Genomic DNA, 24,192 nt, shown 5'->3' with positions numbered 1-24,192 from the left:
CGCCCCTCGCACTAGCCACACCCATGTTACTTACCAACCACTCTGCAAATCACCTGTCACTGACCCCGCCCTTTGCACTAGCCACACCCAAGTTACTTACCAACCACTCTGCAATTCACCTGTCACTGACCCCGACCCTTACACTAGTCACACCCAAGTTACTTACCAACCACTCTGCAATTCACCATCTGGCAGGCATGACTCCACTCTCACACCACACTTACTTACCAATTGGCCACATAGACCCATCTGGAACTTACCTCTGCTGTACCACAGTCACCTCGTGCCGATCCCGGGACTTGAACCCTGGTCACCTGGATGGAAGGCAGGAACTTACCCCCTGGACCACACTGGTTTCCATGTCAGTACCCTATCAAATCGTCCCCATAACATGGTCTTCCGTTTCATGTGCAATGGAAGCCACAAGCACTGATACCAGGTGCTGTATGTTGGTCATAGTTACTACTGCAGTGATTCACACCACCAAGGAGCTGTAGCTCAACGGTAAGTCTCGTGCCTCTGGTGTCAGAGGTTCTCCCAAGACCAGGGTTCAAGTCCTGCCAATGCGGTCTAAGGGACATGAGAGGGTACATTTTCAATCTGTGGTTTAATTTTCATTTGCTAATTTTTTATTCACTTGGAAAAACAGAGGAGAAAAGTGCCACTCTTTTGGCACGTGCGCCCAAAAATTATACATCTTTTCCTGAGGAGTCTGACCTTCCACAAACCTCCCTTTTTCTCAAGTAGGTGCAATAGGGACAATGCCTTATCTTCCCTTATAAATGTGTTTATTCTTAGTCCTTTAAATTCGGCGTACTTTAGAGCACAAATGTTGCCTCAGGTGTATATATGAGCACAAGAATGCAAGGAGGGTGTTATACTGATAGTAAAATAGGTTGGATGGTGGTGATTTTTCGTTTTGGTGAGAGCCGATCCCTCCAATCAGGTCTTTGATGCATGTGATGTTGGCTAGGATAAAGGTGAAGTAGGAGCTCTGGCTAATGAAATGAAGGGGAGATTTTGAGGCAAGTGAAACTCCCTTTATTAGGTGCAATAGGAAGCTAGAAAAATTGTTTTTCTCAAGAGGCAGAGAAGAGCAGTTAGACCTTTGCTTCAGGAAGTCTTAATCATGCCTACTGAAGCAAGGGAAGGGATTGTGCTGACACAGCACAGTACAGCACTGGGCTGGGCTGGCACTGGCACTGGGGCTTTAAGCAGCCCCTTCCTTCCTTCCTTTGAAGGAAGCCTACGAGCCCTCGAACGCACTCGAACGCCCAGGTTCTGTATAGAGGATGACTGCAGGCAAATGGGGACCCTGCTACATTAGGGTGACGTCCCCATCTGCGGCCTTCGAGTGGCAAAATCCTTAGCCTGAGATAGGTAGGCTGCTTTTGAATTTGGCTGAAGACCATTTGTTGGAGGCTGTATCACAGCGCAAGCCGGCGACTTTCTCAGAAGAAAGTAAGCATGGGAGGACATTATTTGCATAGGACAGCCCTCTTCTAAGTCCCATCATTCTGTTGCAGTTGCCATGTAGCGTTACTAGAGGGCAGCATTACGAACATAAGAGCACACCAAGGCTTTTCTTCTGCTTGCTCACATACCTCTTGTTCATGTTCGTCTTGCAGGGCCTGCAGAGTCGAGGACTGCGATGACTGAGTGAATGAGTAATGAGGTACATGCTGGCCTGTATTTGTGGTGAAAGGGGAATGTTTGGAAGGAAAACAGCCAGACGAAAGTGTCAAAGCATACGTGTTTGCTGAGTGATTGAGTGAGTGTCACCTGGCTCTTTGAATGGACATGTGAGAGAGGAACATGCAGCTCCATTGTCCTCAGATGAGAGAGGAAGCACAGATGAATATTTTCCTCAAATAAAAACAATTACACCACCACGAAGCTGACAAGAGCGATATGCTGCTTTGCAGGTGTAAGGATTTGCCATGTTTGGTGCATAAATATGCATGGTTAGCGAGGTTTTTCTCAGAACGTCAGCAGCGCACCCTTTAGTTTTATCCTTAGGCCAGAAATATCAGGCACTCCTTTGGGATAAGAGGCCAAGAAATCCTTTGGGAAGCTTGCTCCAGTCATCTGAAGGAAAGAAATACACTGGGGAAAAGTTACAGAGGGAGCCAGGCTGCACAACATTTGGTCATGGTTCGATAGAAATCTTTAGCAAGGACTTTTGACCACCCCTCGCTGTGGGACCTGGATGCCCATACCTCTTGTTCATGTTCGTCTTGCAGGGCCTGCAGAGTCGAGGACTGCGATGACTGAGTGAATGAGTAATGAGGTACATGCTGGCCTGTATTTGTGGTGAAAGGGGAATGTTTGGAAGGAAAACAGCCAGACGAAAGTGTCAAAGCATACGTGTTTGCTGAGTGATTGAGTGAGTGTCACCTGGCTCTTTGAATGGACATGTGAGAGAGGAACATGCAGCTCCATTGTCCTCAGATGAGAGAGGAAGCACAGATGAATATTTTCCTCAAATAAAAACAATTACACCACCACGAAGCTGACAAGAGTGATATGCTGCTTTGCAGGTGTAAGGATTTGCCATGTTTGGTGCATAAATATGCATGGTTAGCGAGGTTTTTCTCAGAACGTCAGCAGCGCACCCTTTAGTATTATCCTTAGGCCAGAAATATCAGGCACTCCTTTGGGGTAAGAGGCCAAGAAATCCTTTGGGAAGCTTGCTCCAGTCATCTGAAGGATAGAAATACACTGGGGAAAAGTTACAGAGGGAGCCAGGCTGCACAACATTTAGTCATGGTTCGATAGAAATCTTTAGCAAGGACTTTTGACCACCCCTCGCTGTGGGACCTGGATGCCCATACCTCTTGTTCATGTTCGTCGTGCAGGGCCTGCAGAGTCGAGGACTGCGATGACTGAGTGAATGAGTAATGAGGTACATGCTGGCCTGTATTTGTGGTGAAAGGGGAATGTTTGGAAGGAAAACAGCCAGACGAAAGTGTCAAAGCATACGTGTTTGCTGAGTGATTGAGTGAGTGTCACCTGGCTCTTTGAATGGACATGTGAGAGAAAAACATGCAGCTCCATTGTCCTCAGATGAGAGAAGAAGCACAGATGAATATTTTCCTCAAATAAAACCACTTACACCACCACGAAGCTGACAAGAGCGATATGCTGCTTTGCAGGTGTAAGGATTTGCCATGTTTGGTGCATAAATATGCATGGTTAGCGAGGTTTTTCTCAGAACGTCAGCAGCGCACCCTTTAGTATTATCCTTAGGCCAGAAATATCAGGCACTCCTTTGGGGTATGAGGCCAAGAAATCCTTTGGGAAGCTTGCTCCAGTCATCTGAAGGATAGAAAAACACTGGGGAAAAGTTACAGAGGGAGCCAGGCTGCACAACATTTGGTCATGGTTCGATAGAAATCTTTAGCAAGGACTTTTGACCACCCCTCGCTGTGGGACCTGGATGCCCATACCTCTGTGGCTCTGACACCTTTTTTGACCTCTGGATAGCACCGTCTCATTACCCCTCAAACATTCCCTCTGAGTACCCCAGCTTTGGTAGTGCACCAACACGTTTCAATCCCTTGAGTGACTACAGACACCCTTCCTATGTGCTCTCCATTTACATTCCGTCAGTAACCCAGGTGCTTCTGTCACTGTTCAGTCTCAAGTGGCCGGTTGGATGCACATTGCTCGGATGTACAGGCACTTACCACTCTGTACAGCCCTCTCAGCACACACAGACCACACTTCTTTAAATCATAAATACATGTTCTGACTAACAGTAATGCTGTGCCTTCCCTCTGTAGATCATACCCAACGTAAGAAGGACAAATAAATTGAAGAGCGTACCAAACTCTCAACAGACACTGCCAGAACATGTGCTGCTGCCTATTTGCATGCCATGATTATTCTCTATGACCCATCCAACTACTTTCCACATGTACCCTTTCCCTGCCTCATTCATCTGCTCCAATGCCCCTATTTATTTAACAAATGTTAGTGCTCTCAGATATCATAGCGGGAATCTCTATAGCATCTCTTGCCAATAGAAATATCCCAAGGGTCCCTATAACATGCCGCACGGAGGGAAGGGGAGGCAGAAAAATCTTGGTGAGCACCACCTGCAAAAATTCCACGACATGCTCCTTGTTGTACCTTTCAATACAATAACTGCAGTTGGATTGTATGGTGCCCCCCCTTTGGGTTGGTAATGGAACTGTCACACACCTGTTTGCCCCAAATCCCCCCTGTTGCCCCTATCCTTTCAGGGTGCATCCCATAAAGGAGGAGGGGAGCAATAAAAAATATGGGTAGCCTCCCAAATATTGCCCAAAGTCATGTCATTCTGTGCACCCCATCGCCCTTCATAATGCACCCCCCCAAAATCAGAGAGTGTAGGGGGGTGCAGTAAAAAACACATTTTGGGGCTCCTCACTATATGTCCCATCCAATGTATTCACCCTATCTGTGGGACTGGGAACCACTGCATGTGTGTCCACATTTGGCTCTACTCTGAGCCCTCCTCTCTCCCCTGACTTGCCTCCTTCTCATGCATGACACCCTTCTTCACCCCAGGACTCCAGCCTCCCTGGCTCTCCTCCTACACCTCTTCTCTATGTCATTAATCTCTAACCCCCACCCACTACACCCACCTCATCTGTTCCCCTTCCACTGACCCCGCCCCTTGCACTAGCCACACCCATGTTACTTACCAACCACTCTGCAATTCACCTGTCACTGACCCCGCCCTTTGCACTAGCCACACGAATTTAACTTACCAACCACTCTGCAATTCACCTGTCACTGACCCCACCCCTTGCACTAGCCACACCCATGTTACTTACCAACCACTCTGCAATTCACCTGTCACTGACCCCGCCCCTTGCACTAGCCACACCCATGTTACTTACCAACCACTCTGCAACTCACCTGTCACTGACCCCGCCCCTTGCACTAGCCACACCCATGTTACTTACCAACCACTCTGCAATTCACCTGTCACTGACCCCGCCCTTTGCACTAGCCACACCCAAGTTAAATACCAACCACTCTGCAATTCAACTGTCACTGACCCCGCCCCTTGCACTAGCCACACCCATGTTACTTACCAACCACTCTGCAACTCACCTGTCACTGACCCCGCCCCTTGCACTAGCCACACTCATGTTACTTACCAACCACTCTGCAATTCCCGCCCTTTGCACTAGCCACACCCATTTAACTTACCAACCACTCTGCAACTCACCTGTCACTGACCCCGCCCTTTGCACTAGCCACACCCATTTAACTTACCAACCACTCTGCAACTCACCTGTCACTGACCCCGCCCTTTGCACTAGCCACACCCATTTAACTTACCAACCACTCTGCAATTCACCTGTCACTGATCCCCCGCCCCTTGCACTAGCCACACCCATGTTACTTACCAACCACTCTGCAACTCACCTGTCACTGACCCCGCCCCTCGCACAAGCCACACCCATGTTACTTACCAACCACTCTGCAAATCACCTGTCACTGACCCCGCCCTTTGCACTAGCCACACCCAAGTTACTTACCAACCACTCTGCAATTCACCTGTCACTGACCCCGACCCTTACACTAGTCACACCCAAGTTACTTACCAACCACTCTGCAATTCACCATCTGGCAGGCATGACTCCACTCTCACACCACACTTACTTACCAATTGGCCACATAGACCCATCTGGAACTTACCTCTGCTGTACCACAGTCACCTCGTGCCGATCCCGGGACTTGAACCCTGGTCACCTGGATGGAAGGCAGGAACTTACCCCCTGGACCACACTGGTTTCCATGTCAGTACCCTATCAAATCGTCCCCATAACATGGTCTTCCGTTTCATGTGCAATGGAAGCCACAAGCACTGATACCAGGTGCTGTATGTTGGTCATAGTTACTACTGCAGTGGTTCACACCACCAAGGAGCTGTAGCTCAACGGTAAGTCTCGTGCCTCTGGTGTCAGAGGTTCTCCCAAGACCAGGGTTCAAGTCCTGCCAATGCGGTCTAAGGGACATGAGAGGGTACATTTTCAATCTGTGGTTTAATTTTCATTTGCTAATTTTTTATTCACTTGGAAAAACAGAGGAGAAAAGTGCCACTCTTTTGGCACGTGCGCCCAAAAATTATACATCTTTTCCTGAGGAGTCTGACCTTCCACAAACCTCCCTTTTTCTCAAGTAGGTGCAATAGGGACAATGCCTTATCTTCCCTTATAAATGTGTTTATTCTTAGTCCTTTAAATTCGGCGTACTTTAGAGCACAAATGTTGCCTCAGGTGTATATATGAGCACAAGAATGCAAGGAGGGTGTTATACTGATAGTAAAATAGGTTGGATGGTGGTGATTTTTCGTTTTGGTGAGAGCCGATCCCTCCAATCAGGTCTTTGATGCATGTGATGTTGGCTAGGATAAAGGTGAAGTAGGAGCTCTGGCTAATGAAATGAAGGGGAGATTTTGAGGCAAGTGAAACTCCCTTTATTAGGTGCAATAGGAAGCTAGAAAAATTGTTTTTCTCAAGAGGCAGAGAAGAGCAGTTAGACCTTTGCTTCAGGAAGTCTTAATCATGCCTACTGAAGCAAGGGAAGGGATTGTGCTGACACAGCACAGTACAGCACTGGGCTGGGCTGGGCTGGGCTGGCACTGGGCTGGGCTGGCACTGGCACTGGGGCTTTAAGCAGCCCCTTCCTTCCTTCCTTTGAAGGAAGCCTACGAGCCCTCGAACGCACTCGAACGCCCAGGTTCTGTATAGAGGATGACTGCAGGCAAATGGGGACCCTGCTACATTAGGGTGACGTCCCCATCTGCGGCCTTCGAGTGGCAAAATCCTTAGCCTGAGATAGGTAGGCTGCTTTTGAATTTGGCTGAAGACCATTTGTTGGAGGCTGTATCACAGCGCAAGCCGGCGACTTTCTCAGAAGAAAGTAAGCATGGGAGGACATTATTTGCATAGGACAGCCCTCTTCTAAGTCCCATCATTCTGTTGCAGTTGCCATGTAGCGTTACTAGAGGGCAGCATTACGAACATAAGAGCACACCAAGGCTTTTCTTCTGCTTGCTCACATACCTCTTGTTCATGTTCGTCTTGCAGGGCCTGCAGAGTCGAGGACTGCGATGACTGAGTGAATGAGTAATGAGGTACATGCTGGCCTGTATTTGTGGTGAAAGGGGAATGTTTGGAAGGAAAACAGCCAGACGAAAGTGTCAAAGCATACGTGTTTGCTGAGTGATTGAGTGAGTGTCACCTGGCTCTTTGAATGGACATGTGAGAGAGGAACATGCAGCTCCATTGTCCTCAGATGAGAGAGGAAGCACAGATGAATATTTTCCTCAAATAAAAACAATTACACCACCACGAAGCTGACAAGAGCGATATGCTGCTTTGCAGGTGTAAGGATTTGCCATGTTTGGTGCATAAATATGCATGGTTAGCGAGGTTTTTCTCAGAACGTCAGCAGCGCACCCTTTAGTTTTATCCTTAGGCCAGAAATATCAGGCACTCCTTTGGGATAAGAGGCCAAGAAATCCTTTGGGAAGCTTGCTCCAGTCATCTGAAGGAAAGAAATACACTGGGGAAAAGTTACAGAGGGAGCCAGGCTGCACAACATTTGGTCATGGTTCGATAGAAATCTTTAGCAAGGACTTTTGACCACCCCTCGCTGTGGGACCTGGATGCCCATACCTCTTGTTCATGTTCGTCTTGCAGGGCCTGCAGAGTCGAGGACTGCGATGACTGAGTGAATGAGTAATGAGGTACATGCTGGCCTGTATTTGTGGTGAAAGGGGAATGTTTGGAAGGAAAACAGCCAGACGAAAGTGTCAAAGCATACGTGTTTGCTGAGTGATTGAGTGAGTGTCACCTGGCTCTTTGAATGGACATGTGAGAGAGGAACATGCAGCTCCATTGTCCTCAGATGAGAGAGGAAGCACAGATGAATATTTTCCTCAAATAAAAACAATTACACCACCACGAAGCTGACAAGAGTGATATGCTGCTTTGCAGGTGTAAGGATTTGCCATGTTTGGTGCATAAATATGCATGGTTAGCGAGGTTTTTCTCAGAACGTCAGCAGCGCACCCTTTAGTATTATCCTTAGGCCAGAAATATCAGGCACTCCTTTGGGGTAAGAGGCCAAGAAATCCTTTGGGAAGCTTGCTCCAGTCATCTGAAGGATAGAAATACACTGGGGAAAAGTTACAGAGGGAGCCAGGCTGCACAACATTTAGTCATGGTTCGATAGAAATCTTTAGCAAGGACTTTTGACCACCCCTCGCTGTGGGACCTGGATGCCCATACCTCTTGTTCATGTTCGTCGTGCAGGGCCTGCAGAGTCGAGGACTGCGATGACTGAGTGAATGAGTAATGAGGTACATGCTGGCCTGTATTTGTGGTGAAAGGGGAATGTTTGGAAGGAAAACAGCCAGACGAAAGTGTCAAAGCATACGTGTTTGCTGAGTGATTGAGTGAGTGTCACCTGGCTCTTTGAATGGACATGTGAGAGAAAAACATGCAGCTCCATTGTCCTCAGATGAGAGAAGAAGCACAGATGAATATTTTCCTCAAATAAAACCACTTACACCACCACGAAGCTGACAAGAGCGATATGCTGCTTTGCAGGTGTAAGGATTTGCCATGTTTGGTGCATAAATATGCATGGTTAGCGAGGTTTTTCTCAGAACGTCAGCAGCGCACCCTTTAGTATTATCCTTAGGCCAGAAATATCAGGCACTCCTTTGGGGTATGAGGCCAAGAAATCCTTTGGGAAGCTTGCTCCAGTCATCTGAAGGATAGAAAAACACTGGGGAAAAGTTACAGAGGGAGCCAGGCTGCACAACATTTGGTCATGGTTCGATAGAAATCTTTAGCAAGGACTTTTGACCACCCCTCGCTGTGGGACCTGGATGCCCATACCTCTGTGGCTCTGACACCTTTTTTGACCTCTGGATAGCACCGTCTCATTACCCCTCAAACATTCCCTCTGAGTACCCCAGCTTTGGTAGTGCACCAACACGTTTCAATCCCTTGAGTGACTACAGACACCCTTCCTATGTGCTCTCCATTTACATTCCGTCAGTAACCCAGGTGCTTCTGTCACTGTTCAGTCTCAAGTGGCCGGTTGGATGCACATTGCTCGGATGTACAGGCACTTACCACTCTGTACAGCCCTCTCAGCACACACAGACCACACTTCTTTAAATCATAAATACATGTTCTGACTAACAGTAATGCTGTGCCTTCCCTCTGTAGATCATACCCAACGTAAGAAGGACAAATAAATTGAAGAGCGTACCAAACTCTCAACAGACACTGCCAGAACATGTGCTGCTGCCTATTTGCATGCCATGATTATTCTCTATGACCCATCCAACTACTTTCCACATGTACCCTTTCCCTGCCTCATTCATCTGCTCCAATGCCCCTATTTATTTAACAAATGTTAGTGCTCTCAGATATCATAGCGGGAATCTCTATAGCATCTCTTGCCAATAGAAATATCCCAAGGGTCCCTATAACATGCCGCACGGAGGGAAGGGGAGGCAGAAAAATCTTGTTGAGCACCACCTGCAAAAATTCCACGACATGCTCCTTGTTGTACCTTTCAATACAATAACTGCAGTTGGATTGTATGGTGCCCCCCCTTTGGGTTGGTAATGGAACTGTCACACACCTGTTTGCCCCAAATCCCCCCTGTTGCCCCTATCCTTTCAGGGTGCATCCCATAAAGGAGGAGGGGAGCAATAAAAAATATGGGTAGCCTCCCAAATATTGCCCAAAGTCATGTCATTCTGTGCACCCCATCGCCCTTCATAATGCACCCCCCCAAAATCAGAGAGTGTAGGGGGGTGCAGTAAAAAACACATTTTGGGGCTCCTCACTATATGTCCCATCCAATGTATTCACCCTATCTGTGGGACTGGGAACCACTGCATGTGTGTCCACATTTGGCTCTACTCTGAGCCCTCCTCTCTCCCCTGACTTGCCTCCTTCTCATGCATGACACCCTTCTTCACCCCAGGACTCCAGCCTCCCTGGCTCTCCTCCTACACCTCTTCTCTAATCTCTAACCCCCACCCACTACACCCACCTCATCTGTTCCCCTTCCACTGACCCCGCCCCTTGCACTAGCCACACCCATGTTACTTACCAACCACTCTGCAATTCACCTGTCACTGACCCCGCCCCTTGCACTAGCCACACCCATGTTACTTACCAACCACTCTGCAACTCACCTGTCACTGACCCCGCCCCTTGCACTAGCCACACCCATGTTACTTACCAACCACTCTGCAACTCACCTGTCACTGACCCTTGCACTAGCCACACTCATGTTACTTACCAACCACTCTGCAATTCCCGCCCTTTGCACTAGCCACACCCATTTAACTTACCAACCACTCTGCAATTCACCTGTCACTGACCCCGCCCCTTGCACTAGCCACACCCATGTTACTTACCAACCACTCTGCAATACACCTGTCACTGACCCCGCCCCTTGCACTAGCCACACCCATGTTACTTACCAACCACTCTGCAATTCACCATCTGGCAGGCATGACTCCACTCTCACACCACACACACAGTTTATACTTACCAATTGGCCACATAGACACATCTGGAACTTACCTCTGCTGCACCACAGTCACCTCGTGCCGATCCCGGGACTTGAACCCTGGTCACCTGGATGGAAGGCAGGAACTTACCCCCTGGACCACACTGGTTTCCATGTCAGTACCCTATCAAATCGTCCCCAGAACATGGTCTTCCGTTTCATGTGCAATGGAAGCCACAAGCACTGACACCAGCTGCTGTATGTTGGTCATAGTTACTACTGCAGTGGTTCCGACCTCAAAGGAGCTGTAGCTCAATGGGAAGTCTCGTGCCTCTGGTGTCACAGGTTCTCCGAAGACCAGGGTTCAAGTCCTGCAAATGCGGTCCAAGTGACCTCAGAGGGTACATTTTCAATCTGTGGTTTAATTTTCATTTGCTAATTTTTTATTCACTTGGAAAAACAGAGGAGAAAAGTGCCACTCTTTTGGCACGTGCGCCCAAAAATTATACATCTTTTCCTGAGGAGTCTGACCTTCCACAAACCTCCCTTTTTCTCAAGTAGGTGCAATAGGGACAATGCCTTATCTTCCCTTATAAATGTGTTTATTCTTAGTCCTTTAAATTCGGCGTACTTTAGAGCACAAATGTTGCCTCAGGTGTATATATGAGCACAAGAATGCAAGGAGGGTGTTATACTGATAGTAAAATAGGTTGGATGGTGGTGATTTTTCGTTTTGGTGAGAGCCGATCCCTCCAATCAGGTCTTTGATGCATGTGATGTTGGCTAGGATAAAGGTGAAGTAGGAGCTCTGGCTAATGAAATGAAGGGGAGATTTTGAGGCAAGTGAAACTCCCTTTATTAGGTGCAATAGGAAGCTAGAAAAATTGTTTTTCTCAAGAGGCAGAGAAGAGCAGTTAGACCTTTGCTTCAGGAAGTCTTAATCATGCCTACTGAAGCAAGTGAAGGGATTGTGGTGACACAGCACAGTACAGTACAGTACAGTACAGTACAGTACGGCACTGGGCTGGGCTGGGCTGGGCTGGGCTGGCACTGGGGCTTTAAGCAGCCCCTTCCTTCCTTCCTTCCTTTGAAGGAAGCCTACGAGCCCTCCAACGCCCTCGAACGCCCAGGTTCTGTATGGAGGATGACTGCAGGCAAATTGGGACCCTGCTACATTAGGGTGACGTCCCCATCTGCGGCTTTCGAGTGGCAAAATCCTTAGCCTGAGATAGGTAGGCTGCTTTTGAATTTGGCTGAAGACCATTTGTTGGAGGCTGTATCACAGCGCAAGCCGGCGACTTTCTCAGAAGAAAGTAAGCATGGGAGGACATTATTTGCATAGGACAGCCCTCTTCTAAGTCCCATCATTCTGTTGCAGTTGCCATGTAGCGTTACTAGAGGGCAGCATTACGAACATAAGAGCACACCAAGGCTTTTCTTCTGCTTGCTCAGATACCTCTTGTTCATGTTCGTCTTGCAGGGCCTGCAGAGTCTAGGACTGCGATGACTGAGTGAATGAGTAATGAGGTACATGCTGGCCTGTATTTGTGGTGAAAGGGGAATGTTTGGAAGGAAAACAGCCAGACGAAAGTGTCAAAGCATACGTGTTTGCTGAGTGATTGAGTGAGTGTCACCTGGCTCTTTGAATGGACATGTGAGAGGAACATGCAGCTCCATTGTCCTCAGATGAGAGAGAAAGCACAGATGAATATTTTCCTCAAATAAAAACAATTACACCACCACGAAGCTGACAAGAGCGATGTGCTGCTTTGCAGGTGTAAGGATTTGCCATGTTTGGTGCATAAATGTGCATGGTTAGCGAGGTTTTTCTCAGAACGTCAGCAGCGCACCCTTTGGTATTATCCTTAGGCCAGAAATATCAGGCACTCCTTTGGGGTAAGAGGCCAAGAAATCCTTTGGGAAGCTTGCTCCAGTCATCTGAAGGATAGAAATACACTGGGGAAAAGTTACAGAGGGAGCCAGGCTGCACAACATTTGGTCATGGTTCGATAGAAATCTTTAGCAAGGACTTTTGACCACCCCTCGCTGTGGGACCTGGATGCCCATACCTCTTGTTCATGTTCGTCTTGCAGGGCCTGCAGAGTCGAGGACTGCGATGACTGAGTGAATGAGTAATGAGGTACATGCTGGCCTGTATTTGTGGTGAAAGGGGAATGTTTGGAAGGAAAACAGCCAGACGAAAGTGTCAAAGCATACGTGTTTGCTGAGTGATTGAGTGAGTGTCACCTGGCTCTTTGAATGGACATGTGAGAGAGGAACATGCAGCTCCATTGTCCTCAGATGAGAGAGAAAGCACAGATGAATATTTTCCTCAAATAAAAACAATTACACCACCACGAAGCTGACAAGAGCGATGTGCTGCTTTGCAGGTGTAAGGATTTGCCATGTTTGGTGCATAAATATGCCTGGTTAGCGAGGTTTTTCTCAGAACGTCAGCAGCGAACCCTTTAGTATTATCCTTAGGCCAGAAATATCAGGCACTCCTTTGGGGTAAGAGGCCAAGAAATCCTTTGGGAAGCTTGCTCCAGTCATCTGAAGGATAGAAAAACACTGGGGAAAAGTTACAGAGGGAGCCAGGCTGCACAACATTTGGTCATGGTTCGATAGAAATCTTTAGCAAGGACTTTTGACCACCCCTCGCTGTGGGACCTGGATGCCCATACCTCTTGTTCATGTTCGTCTTGCAGGGCCTGCAGAGTCGAGGACTGCGATGACTGAGTGAATGAGTAATGAGGTACATGCTGGCCTGTATTTGTGGTGAAAGGGGAATGTTTGGAAGGAAAACAGCCAGACGAAAGTGTCAAAGCATACGTGTTTGCTGAGTGATTGAGTGAGTGTCACCTGGCTCTTTGAATGGACATGTGAGAGAGGAACATGCAGCTCCATTGTCCTCAGATGAGAGAGGAAGCACAGATGAATATTTTCCTCAAATAAAAACAATTACACCACCACGAAGCTGACAAGAGCGATGTGCTGCTTTGCAGGTGTAAGGATTTGCCATGTTTGGTGCATAAATATGCATGGTTAGCGAGGTTTTTCTCAGAACGTAAGCAGCGCACCCTTTAGTATTATCCTTAGGCCAGAAATATCAGGCACTCCTTTGGGGTATGAGGCCAAGAAATCCTTTGGGAAGCTTGCTCCAGTCATCTGAAGGATAGAAAAACACTGGGGAAAAGTTACAGAGGGAGCCAGGCTGCACAACATTTGGTCATGGTTCGATAGAAATCTTTAGCAAGGACTTTTGACCACCCCTCGCTGTGGGACCTGGATGCCCATACCTCTGTGGCTCTGACACCTTTTTTGACCTCTGGATAGCACCGTCTCATTACCCCTCAAACATTCCCTCTGAGTACCCCAGCTTTGGTAGTGCACCAACACGTTTCAATCCCTTGAGTGACTACAGACACCCTTCCTATGTGCTCTCCATTTACATTCCGTCAGTAACCCAGGTGCTTCTGTCACTGTTCAGTCTCAAGTGGCCGGTTGGATGCACATTGCTCGGATGTACAGGCACTTACCACTCTGTACAGCCCTCTCAGCACACACAGACCACACTTCTTTAAATCATAAATACATGTTCTGACTAACAGTAATGCTGTGCCTTCCCTCTGTAGATCATACCCAACGTAAGAAGGACAAATAAATTGAAGAGCGTACCAAACTCTCAACAGACACTGCCAGAACATGTGCTGCTGCCTATTTGCATGCCATGATTATTCTCTATGACCCATCCAACTACTTTCCACATGTACCCTTTCCCTGCCTCATTCATCTGCTCCAATGCCCCTATTTATTTAACAAATGTTAGTGCTCTCAGATATCATAGCGGGAATCTCTATACCATCTCTTGCCAATAGAAACATCCCAAGGGTCCCTATAACATGCCGCACGGAGGGAAGGGGAGGCAGAAAAATCTTGTTGAGCACCACCTGCAAAAATTCCACGACATGCTCCTTGTTGTACCTTTCAATACAATAACTGCAGTTGGATTGTATGGTGCCCCCCCTTTGGGTTGGTAATGGAACTGTCACACACCTGTTTGCCCCAAATCCCCCCTGTTGCCCCTATCCTTTCAGGGTGCATCCCATAAAGGAGGAGGGGAGCAATAAAAAATATGGGTAGCCTCCCAAATATTGCCCAAAGTCATGTCATTCTGTGCACCCCATCGCCCTTCATAATGCACCCCCCCAAAATCAGAGAGTGTAGGGGGGTGCAGTAAAAAACACATTTTGGGGCTCCTCACTATATGTCCCATCCAATGTATTCACCCTATCTGTGGGACTGGGAACCACTGCATGTGTGTCCACATTTGGCTCTACTCTGAGCCCTCCTCTCTCCCCTGACTTGCCTCCTTCTCATGCATGACACCCTTCTTCACCCCAGGACTCCAGCCTCCCTGGCTCTCCTCTATGTCATTAATCTCTAACCCCCACCCACTACACCCACCTCATCTGTTCCCCTTCCAATGACCCCGCCCCTTGCACTAGCCACACCCATGTTACTTACCAACCACTCTGCAATTCACCTGTCACTGACCCCGCCCTTTGCACTAGCCACACGAATTTAACTTACCAACCACTCTGCAATTCACCTGTCACTGACCCCGACCCCACCCCTTGCACTAGCCACACCCATGTTACTTACCAACCACTCTGCAATTCACCTGTCACTGACCCCGCCCCTTGCACTAGCCACACCCATGTTACTTACCAACCACTCTGCAATTCACCTGTCACTGACCCCGACCCTTGCACTAGCCACACCCATGTTACTTACCAACCACTCTACAACTCACCTGTCACTGACCCCGCCCCTTGCACTAGCCACACCCATGTTACTTACCAACCACTCTGCAATTCACCTGTCACTGACCCCGCCCTTTGCACTAGCCACACCCATTTAACTTACCAACCACTCTGCAATACACCTGTCACTGACCCCGCCCCTTGCACTAGCCACACCCATGTTACTTACCAACCACTCTGCAATTCACCTGTCACTGACCCCACCCCTTGCACTAGCCACACCCATGTTACTTACCAACCACTCTGCAATTCACCTGTCACTGACCCCGCCCTTTGCACTAGCCACACCCATTTAACTTACCAACCACTCTGCAATACACCTGTCACTGACCCCGCCCCTTGCACTAGCCACACCTATGTTACTTACCAACCACTCTGCAATTCACCTGTCACTGACCCCGCCCTTTGCACTAGCCACACCCATTTAACTTACCAACCACTCTGCAATACACCTGTCACTGACCCCGCCCCTTGCACTAGCCACACCCATGTTACTTACCAACCACTCTGCAATTCACCATCTGGCAGGCATGACTCCACTCTCACACCACACACACACACAGTTTATACTTACCAATTGGCCACATAGACACATCTGGAACTTACCTCTGCTGCACCACAGTCACCTCGTGCCGATCCCGGGACTTGAACCCTGGTCACCTGGATGGAAGGCAGGAACTTACCCCCTGGACCACACTGGTTTCCATGTCAGTACCCTATCAAATCGTCCCCATAACATGGTCTTCCGTTTCATGTGCAATGGAAGCCACAAGCACTGACACCAGGTGCTGTATGTTGGTCATAGTTACTACTGCAGTGGTTCCGACCTCAAAGGAGCTGTAGCTCAACGGTAAGTCTCGTGCCTCTGGTGTCACATGTTCTCCCAAGACCAGGGTTCAAGTCCTGCAAATGCGGTCCAAGTGACCTGAGAGGGTACATTTTCAATCTGTGGTTTAATTTTCATTTGCTAATTTTTTATTCACTTGGAAAAACAGAGGAGAAAAGTGCCACTCTTTTGGCACGTGCGCCCAAAAATTATACATCTTTTCCTGAGGAGTCTGACCTTCCACAAACCTCCCTTTTTCTCAAGTAGGTGCAATAGGGACAATGCCTTATCTTCCCTTATAAATGTGTTTATTCTTAGTCCTTTAAATTCGGCGTACTTTAGAGCACAAATGTTGCCTCAGGTGTATATATGAGCACAAGAATGCAAGGAGGGTGTTATACTGATAGTAAAATAGGTTGGATGGTGGTGATTTTTCGTTTTGGTGAGAGCCGATCCCTCCAATCAGGTCTTTGATGCATGTGATGTTGGCTAGGATAAAGGTGAAGTAGGAGCTCTGGCTAATGAAATGAAGGGGAGATTTTGAGGCAAGTGAAACTCCCTTTATTAGGTGCAATAGGAAGCTAGAAAAATTGTTTTTCTCAAGAGGCAGAGAAGAGCAGTTAGACCTTTGCTTCAGGAAGTCTTAATCATACCTACTGAAGCAAGTGAAGGGATTGTGGTGACACAGCACAGTACAGTACAGTACGGCACTGGGCTGGGCTGGGCTGGGCTGGCACTGGGGCTTTAAGCAGCCCCTTCCTTCCTTCCTTCCTTTGAAGGAAGCCTACGAGCCCTCGATCGCACTCGAACGCCCAGGTTCTGTATGGAGGATGACTGCAGGCAAATTGGGACCCTGCTACATTAGGGTGACGTCCCCATCTGCGGCCTTCGAGTGGCAAAATCCTTAGCCTGAGATAGGTAGGCTGCTTTTGAATTTGGCTGAAGACCATTTGTTGGAGGCTGTATCACAGCGCAAGCCGGCGACTTTCTCAGAAGAAAGTAAGCATGGGAGGACATTATTTGCATAGGACAGCCCTCTTCTAAGTCCCATCATTCTGTTGCAGTTGCCATGTAGCGTTACTAGAGGGCAGCATTGCGAACATAAGAGCACACCAAGGCTTTTCTTCTGCTTGCTCAGATACCTCTTGTTCATGTTCGTCTTGCAGGGCCTGCAGAGTCGAGGACTGCGATGACTGAGTGAATGAGTAATGAGGTACATGCTGGCCTGTATTTGTGGTGAAAGGGGAATGTTTGGAAGGAAAACAGCCAGACGAAAGTGTCAAAGCATACGTGTTTGCTGAGTGATTGAGTGAGTGTCACCTGGCTCTTTGAATGGACATGTGAGAGAGGAACATGCAGCTCCATTGTCCTCAGATGAGAGAGGAAGCACAGATGAATATTTTCCTCAAATAAAAACAATTACACCACCACGAAGCTGACAAGAGCGATATGCTGCTTTGCAGGTGTAAGGATTTGCCATGTTTGGTGCATAAATATGCATGGTTAGCGAGGTTTTTCTCAGAACGTCAGCAGCGCACCCTTTAGTTTTATCCTTAGGCCAAAAATATCAGGCACTCCTTTGGGATAAGAGGCCAAGAAATCCTTTGGGAAGCTTGCTCCAGTCATCTGAAGGAAAGAAATACACTGGGGAAAAGTTACAGAGGGAGCCAGGCTGCACAACATTTGGTCATGGTTCGATAGAAATCTTTAGCAAGGACTTTTGACCACCCCTCGCTGTGGGACCTGGATGCCCATACCTCTTGTTCATGTTCGTCTTGCAGGGCCTGCAGAGTCGAGGACTGCGATGACTGAGTGAATGAGTAATGAGGTACATGCTGGCCTGTATTTGTGGTGAAAGGGGAATGTTTGGAAGGAAAACAGCCAGACGAAAGTGTCAAAGCATACGTGTTTGCTGAGTGATTGAGTGAGTGTCACCTGGCTCTTTGAATGGACATGTGAGAGAGGAACATGCAGCTCCATTGTCCTCAGATGAGAGAGGAAGCACAGATGAATATTTTCCTCAAATAAAAACAATTACACCACCACGAAGCTGACAAGAGCGATATGCTGCTTTGCAGGTGTAAGGATTTGCCATGTTTGGTGCATAAATATGCATGGTTAGCGAGGTTTTTCTCAGAACGTCAGCAGCGCACCCTTTAGTATTATCCTTAGGCCAGAAATATCAGGCACTCCTTTGGGGTATGAGGCCAAGAAATCCTTTGGGAAGCTTGCTCCAGTCATCTGAAGGATAGAAAAACACTGGGGAAAAGTTACAGAGGGAGCCAGGCTGCACAACATTTGGTCATGGTTCGATAGAAATCTTTAGCAAGGACTTTTGACCACCCCTCGCTGTGGGACCTGGATGCCCATACCTCTGTGGCTCTGACACCTTTTTTGACCTCTGGATAGCACCGTCTCATTACCCCTCAAACATTCCCTCTGAGTACCCCAGCTTTGGTAGTGCACCAACACGTTTCAATCCCTTGAGTGACTACAGACACCCTTCCTATGTGCTCTCCATTTACATTCCGTCAGTAACCCAGGTGCTTCTGTCACTGTTCAGTCTCAAGTGGCCGGTTGGATGCACATTGCTCGGATGTACAGGCACTTACCACTCTGTACAGCCCTCTCAGCACACACAGACCACACTTCTTTAAATCATAAATACATGTTCTGACTAACAGTAATGCTGTGCCTTCCCTCTGTAGATCATACCCAACGTAAGAAGGACAAATAAATTGAAGAGCGTACCAAACTCTCAACAGACACTGCCAGAACATGTGCTGCTGCCTATTTGCATGCCATGATTATTCTCTATGACCCATCCAACTACTTTCCACATGTACCCTTTCCCTGCCTCATTCATCTGCTCCAATGCCCCTATTTATTTAACAAATGTTAGTGCTCTCAGATATCATAGCGGGAATCTCTATAGCATCTCTTGCCAATAGAAATATCCCAAGGGTCCCTATAACATGCCGCACGGAGGGAAGGGGAGGCAGAAAAATCTTGTTGAGCACCACCTGCAAAAATTCCACGACATGCTCCTTGTTGTACCTTTCAATACAATAACTGCAGTTGGATTGTATGGTGCCCCCCCTTTGGGTTGGTAATGGAACTGTCACACACCTGTTTGCCCCAAATCCCCCCTGTTGCCCCTATCCTTTCAGGGTGCATCCCATAAAGGAGGAGGGGAGCAATAAAAAATATGGGTAGCCTCCCAAATATTGCCCAAAGTCATGTCATTCTGTGCACCCCATCGCCCTTCATAATGCACCCCCCCAAAATCAGAGAGTGTAGGGGGGTGCAGTAAAAAACACATTTTGGGGCTCCTCACTATATGTCCCATCCAATGTATTCACCCTATCTGTGGGACTGGGAACCACTGCATGTGTGTCCACATTTGGCTCTACTCTGAGCCCTCCTCTCTCCCCTGACTTGCCTCCTTCTCATGCATGACACCCTTCTTCACCCCAGGACTCCAGCCTCCCTGGCTCTCCTCCTACACCTCTTCTCTATGTCATTAATCTCTAACCCCCACCCACTACACCCACCTCATCTGTTCCCCTTCCACTGACCCCGCCCCTTGCACTAGCCACACCCATGTTACTTACCAACCACTCTGCAATTCAGCTGTCACTGACCCCGCCCCTTGCACTAGCCACACCCATGTTACTTACCAACCACTCTGCAACTCACCTGTCACTGACCCCGCCCCTTGCACTAGCCACACCCATGTTACTTACCAACCACTCTGCAACTCACCTGTCACTGACCCTTGCACTAGCCACACTCATGTTACTTACCAACCACTCTGCAATTCCCGCCCTTTGCACTAGCCACACCCATTTAACTTACCAACCACTCTGCAATTCACCTGTCACTGACCCCGCCCCTTGCACTAGCCACACCCATGTTACTTACCAACCACTCTGCAATACACCTGTCACTGACCCCGCCCCTTGCACTAGCCACACCCATGTTACTTACCAACCACTCTGCAATTCACCATCTGGCAGGCATGACTCCACTCTCACACCACACACACAGTTTATACTTACCAATTGGCCACATAGACACATCTGGAACTTACCTCTGCTGCACCACAGTCACCTCGTGCCGATCCCGGGACTTGAACCCTGGTCACCTGGATGGAAGGCAGGAACTTACCCCCTGGACCACACTGGTTTCCATGTCAGTACCCTATCAAATCGTCCCCAGAACATGGTCTTCCGTTTCATGTGCAATGGAAGACACAAGCACTGACACCAGCTGCTGTATGTTGGTCATAGTTACTACTGCAGTGGTTCCGACCTCAAAGGAGCTGTAGCTCAATGGGAAGTCTCGTGCCTCTGGTGTCACAGGTTCTCCGAAGACCAGGGTTCAAGTCCTGCAAATGCGGTCCAAGTGACCTCAGAGGGTACATTTTCAATCTGTGGTTTAATTTTCATTTGCTAATTTTTTATTCACTTGGAAAAACAGAGGAGAAAAGTGCCACTCTTTTGGCACGTGCGCCCAAAAATTATACATCTTTTCCTGAGGAGTCTGACCTTCCACAAACCTCCCTTTTTCTCAAGTAGGTGCAATAGGGACAATGCCTTATCTTCCCTTATAAATGTGTTTATTCTTAGTCCTTTAAATTCGGCGTACTTTAGAGCACAAATGTTGCCTCAGGTGTATATATGAGCACAAGAATGCAAGGAGGGTGTTATACTGATAGTAAAATAGGTTGGATGGTGGTGATTTTTCGTTTTGGTGAGAGCCGATCCCTCCAATCAGGTCTTTGATGCATGTGATGTTGGCTAGGATAAAGGTGAAGTAGGAGCTCTGGCTAATGAAATGAAGGGGAGATTTTGAGGCAAGTGAAACTCCCTTTATTAGGTGCAATAGGAAGCTAGAAAAATTGTTTTTCTCAAGAGGCAGAGAAGAGCAGTTAGACCTTTGCTTCAGGAAGTCTTAATCATGCCTACTGAAGCAAGTGAAGGGATTGTGGTGACACAGCACAGTACAGTACAGTACAGTACGGCACTGGGCTGGGCTGGGCTGGGCTGGCACTGGGGCTTTAAGCAGCCCCTTCCTTCCTTCCTTCCTTTGAAGGAAGCCTACGAGCCCTCCAACGCCCTCGAACGCCCAGGTTCTGTATGGAGGATGACTGCAGGCAAATTGGGACCCTGCTACATTAGGGTGACGTCCCCATCTGCGGCTTTCGAGTGGCAAAATCCTTAGCCTGAGATAGGTAGGCTGCTTTTGAATTTGGCTGAAGACCATTTGTTGGAGGCTGTATCACAGCGCAAGCCGGCGACTTTCTCAGAAGAAAGTAAGCATGGGAGGACATTATTTGCATAGGACAGCCCTCTTCTAAGTCCCATCATTCTGTTGCAGTTGCCATGTAGCGTTACTAGAGGGCAGCATTACGAACATAAGAGCACACCAAGGCTTTTCTTCTGCTTGCTCAGATACCTCTTGTTCATGTTCGTCTTGCAGGGCCTGCAGAGTCTAGGACTGCGATGACTGAGTGAATGAGTAATGAGGTACATGCTGGCCTGTATTTGTGGTGAAAGGGGAATGTTTGGAAGGAAAACAGCCAGACGAAAGTGTCAAAGCATACGTGTTTGCTGAGTGATTGAGTGAGTGTCACCTGGCTCTTTGAATGGACATGTGAGAGGAACATGCAGCTCCATTGTCCTCAGATGAGAGAGAAAGCACAGATGAATATTTTCCTCAAATAAAAACAATTACACCACCACGAAGCTGACAAGAGCGATGTGCTGCTTTGCAGGTGTAAGGATTTGCCATGTTTGGTGCATAAATGTGCATGGTTAGCGAGGTTTTTCTCAGAACGTCAGCAGCGCACCCTTTGGTATTATCCTTAGGCCAGAAATATCAGGCACTCCTTTGGGGTAAGAGGCCAAGAAATCCTTTGGGAAGCTTGCTCCAGTCATCTGAAGGATAGAAATACACTGGGGAAAAGTTACAGAGGGAGCCAGGCTGCACAACATTTGGTCATGGTTCGATAGAAATCTTTAGCAAGGACTTTTGACCACCCCTCGCTGTGGGACCTGGATGCCCATACCTCTTGTTCATGTTCGTCTTGCAGGGCCTGCAGAGTCGAGGACTGCGATGACTGAGTGAATGAGTAATGAGGTACATGCTGGCCTGTATTTGTGGTGAAAGGGGAATGTTTGGAAGGAAAACAGCCAGACGAAAGTGTCAAAGCATACGTGTTTGCTGAGTGATTGAGTGAGTGTCACCTGGCTCTTTGAATGGACATGTGAGAGAGGAACATGCAGCTCCATTGTCCTCAGATGAGAGAGAAAGCACAGATGAATATTTTCCTCAAATAAAAACAATTACACCACCACGAAGCTGACAAGAGCGATGTGCTGCTTTGCAGGTGTAAGGATTTGCCATGTTTGGTGCATAAATATGCCTGGTTAGCGAGGTTTTTCTCAGAACGTCAGCAGCGAACCCTTTAGTATTATCCTTAGGCCAGAAATATCAGGCACTCCTTTGGGGTAAGAGGCCAAGAAATCCTTTGGGAAGCTTGCTCCAGTCATCTGAAGGATAGAAAAACACTGGGGAAAAGTTACAGAGGGAGCTAGGCTGCACAACATTTGGTCATGGTTCGATAGAAATCTTTAGCAAGGACTTTTGACCACCCCTCGCTGTGGGACCTGGATGCCCATACCTCTTGTTCATGTTCGTCTTGCAGGGCCTGCAGAGTCGAGGACTGCGATGACTGAGTGAATGAGTAATGAGGTACATGCTGGCCTGTATTTGTGGTGAAAGGGGAATGTTTGGAAGGAAAACAGCCAGACGAAAGTGTCAAAGCATACGTGTTTGCTGAGTGATTGAGTGAGTGTCACCTGGCTCTTTGAATGGACATGTGAGAGAGGAACATGCAGCTCCATTGTCCTCAGATGAGAGAGGAAGCACAGATGAATATTTTCCTCAAATAAAAACAATTACACCACCACGAAGCTGACAAGAGCGATGTGCTGCTTTGCAGGTGTAAGGATTTGCCATGTTTGGTGCATAAATATGCATGGTTAGCGAGGTTTTTCTCAGAACGTAAGCAGCGCACCCTTTAGTATTATCCTTAGGCCAGAAATATCAGGCACTCCTTTGGGGTATGAGGCCAAGAAATCCTTTGGGAAGCTTGCTCCAGTCATCTGAAGGATAGAAAAACACTGGGGAAAAGTTACAGAGGGAGCCAGGCTGCACAACATTTGGTCATGGTTCGATAGAAATCTTTAGCAAGGACTTTTGACCACCCCTCGCTGTGGGACCTGGATGCCCATACCTCTGTGGCTCTGACACCTTTTTTGACCTCTGGATAGCACCGTCTCATTACCCCTCAAACATTCCCTCTGAGTACCCCAGCTTTGGTAGTGCACCAACACGTTTCAATCCCTTGAGTGACTACAGACACCCTTCCTATGTGCTCTCCATTTACATTCCGTCAGTAACCCAGGTGCTTCTGTCACTGTTCAGTCTCAAGTGGCCGGTTGGATGCACATTGCTCGGATGTACAGGCACTTACCACTCTGTACAGCCCTCTCAGCACACACAGACCACACTTCTTTAAATCATAAATACATGTTCTGACTAACAGTAATGCTGTGCCTTCCCTCTGTAGATCATACCCAACGTAAGAAGGACAAATAAATTGAAGAGCGTACCAAACTCTCAACAGACACTGCCAGAACATGTGCTGCTGCCTATTTGCATGCCATGATTATTCTCTATGACCCATCCAACTACTTTCCACATGTACCCTTTCCCTGCCTCATTCATCTGCTCCAATGCCCCTATTTATTTAACAAATGTTAGTGCTCTCAGATATCATAGCGGGAATCTCTATAGCATCTCTTGCCAATAGAAATATCCCAAGGGTCCCTATAACATGCCGCACGGAGGGAAGGGGAGGCAGAAAAATCTTGTTGAGCACCACCTGCAAAAATTCCACGACATGCTCCTTGTTGTACC

The sequence above is a fragment of the Triturus cristatus genome, chromosome 7 (genome assembly GCF_964204655.1).
Source record: "Triturus cristatus chromosome 7, aTriCri1.1, whole genome shotgun sequence".
NCBI classification, from domain to species: Eukaryota; Metazoa; Chordata; class Amphibia; order Caudata; family Salamandridae; genus Triturus; species Triturus cristatus.
The sequence above is the reverse complement of the archived record's forward strand: the minus strand, read 5'-3'. Positions refer to the sequence as shown.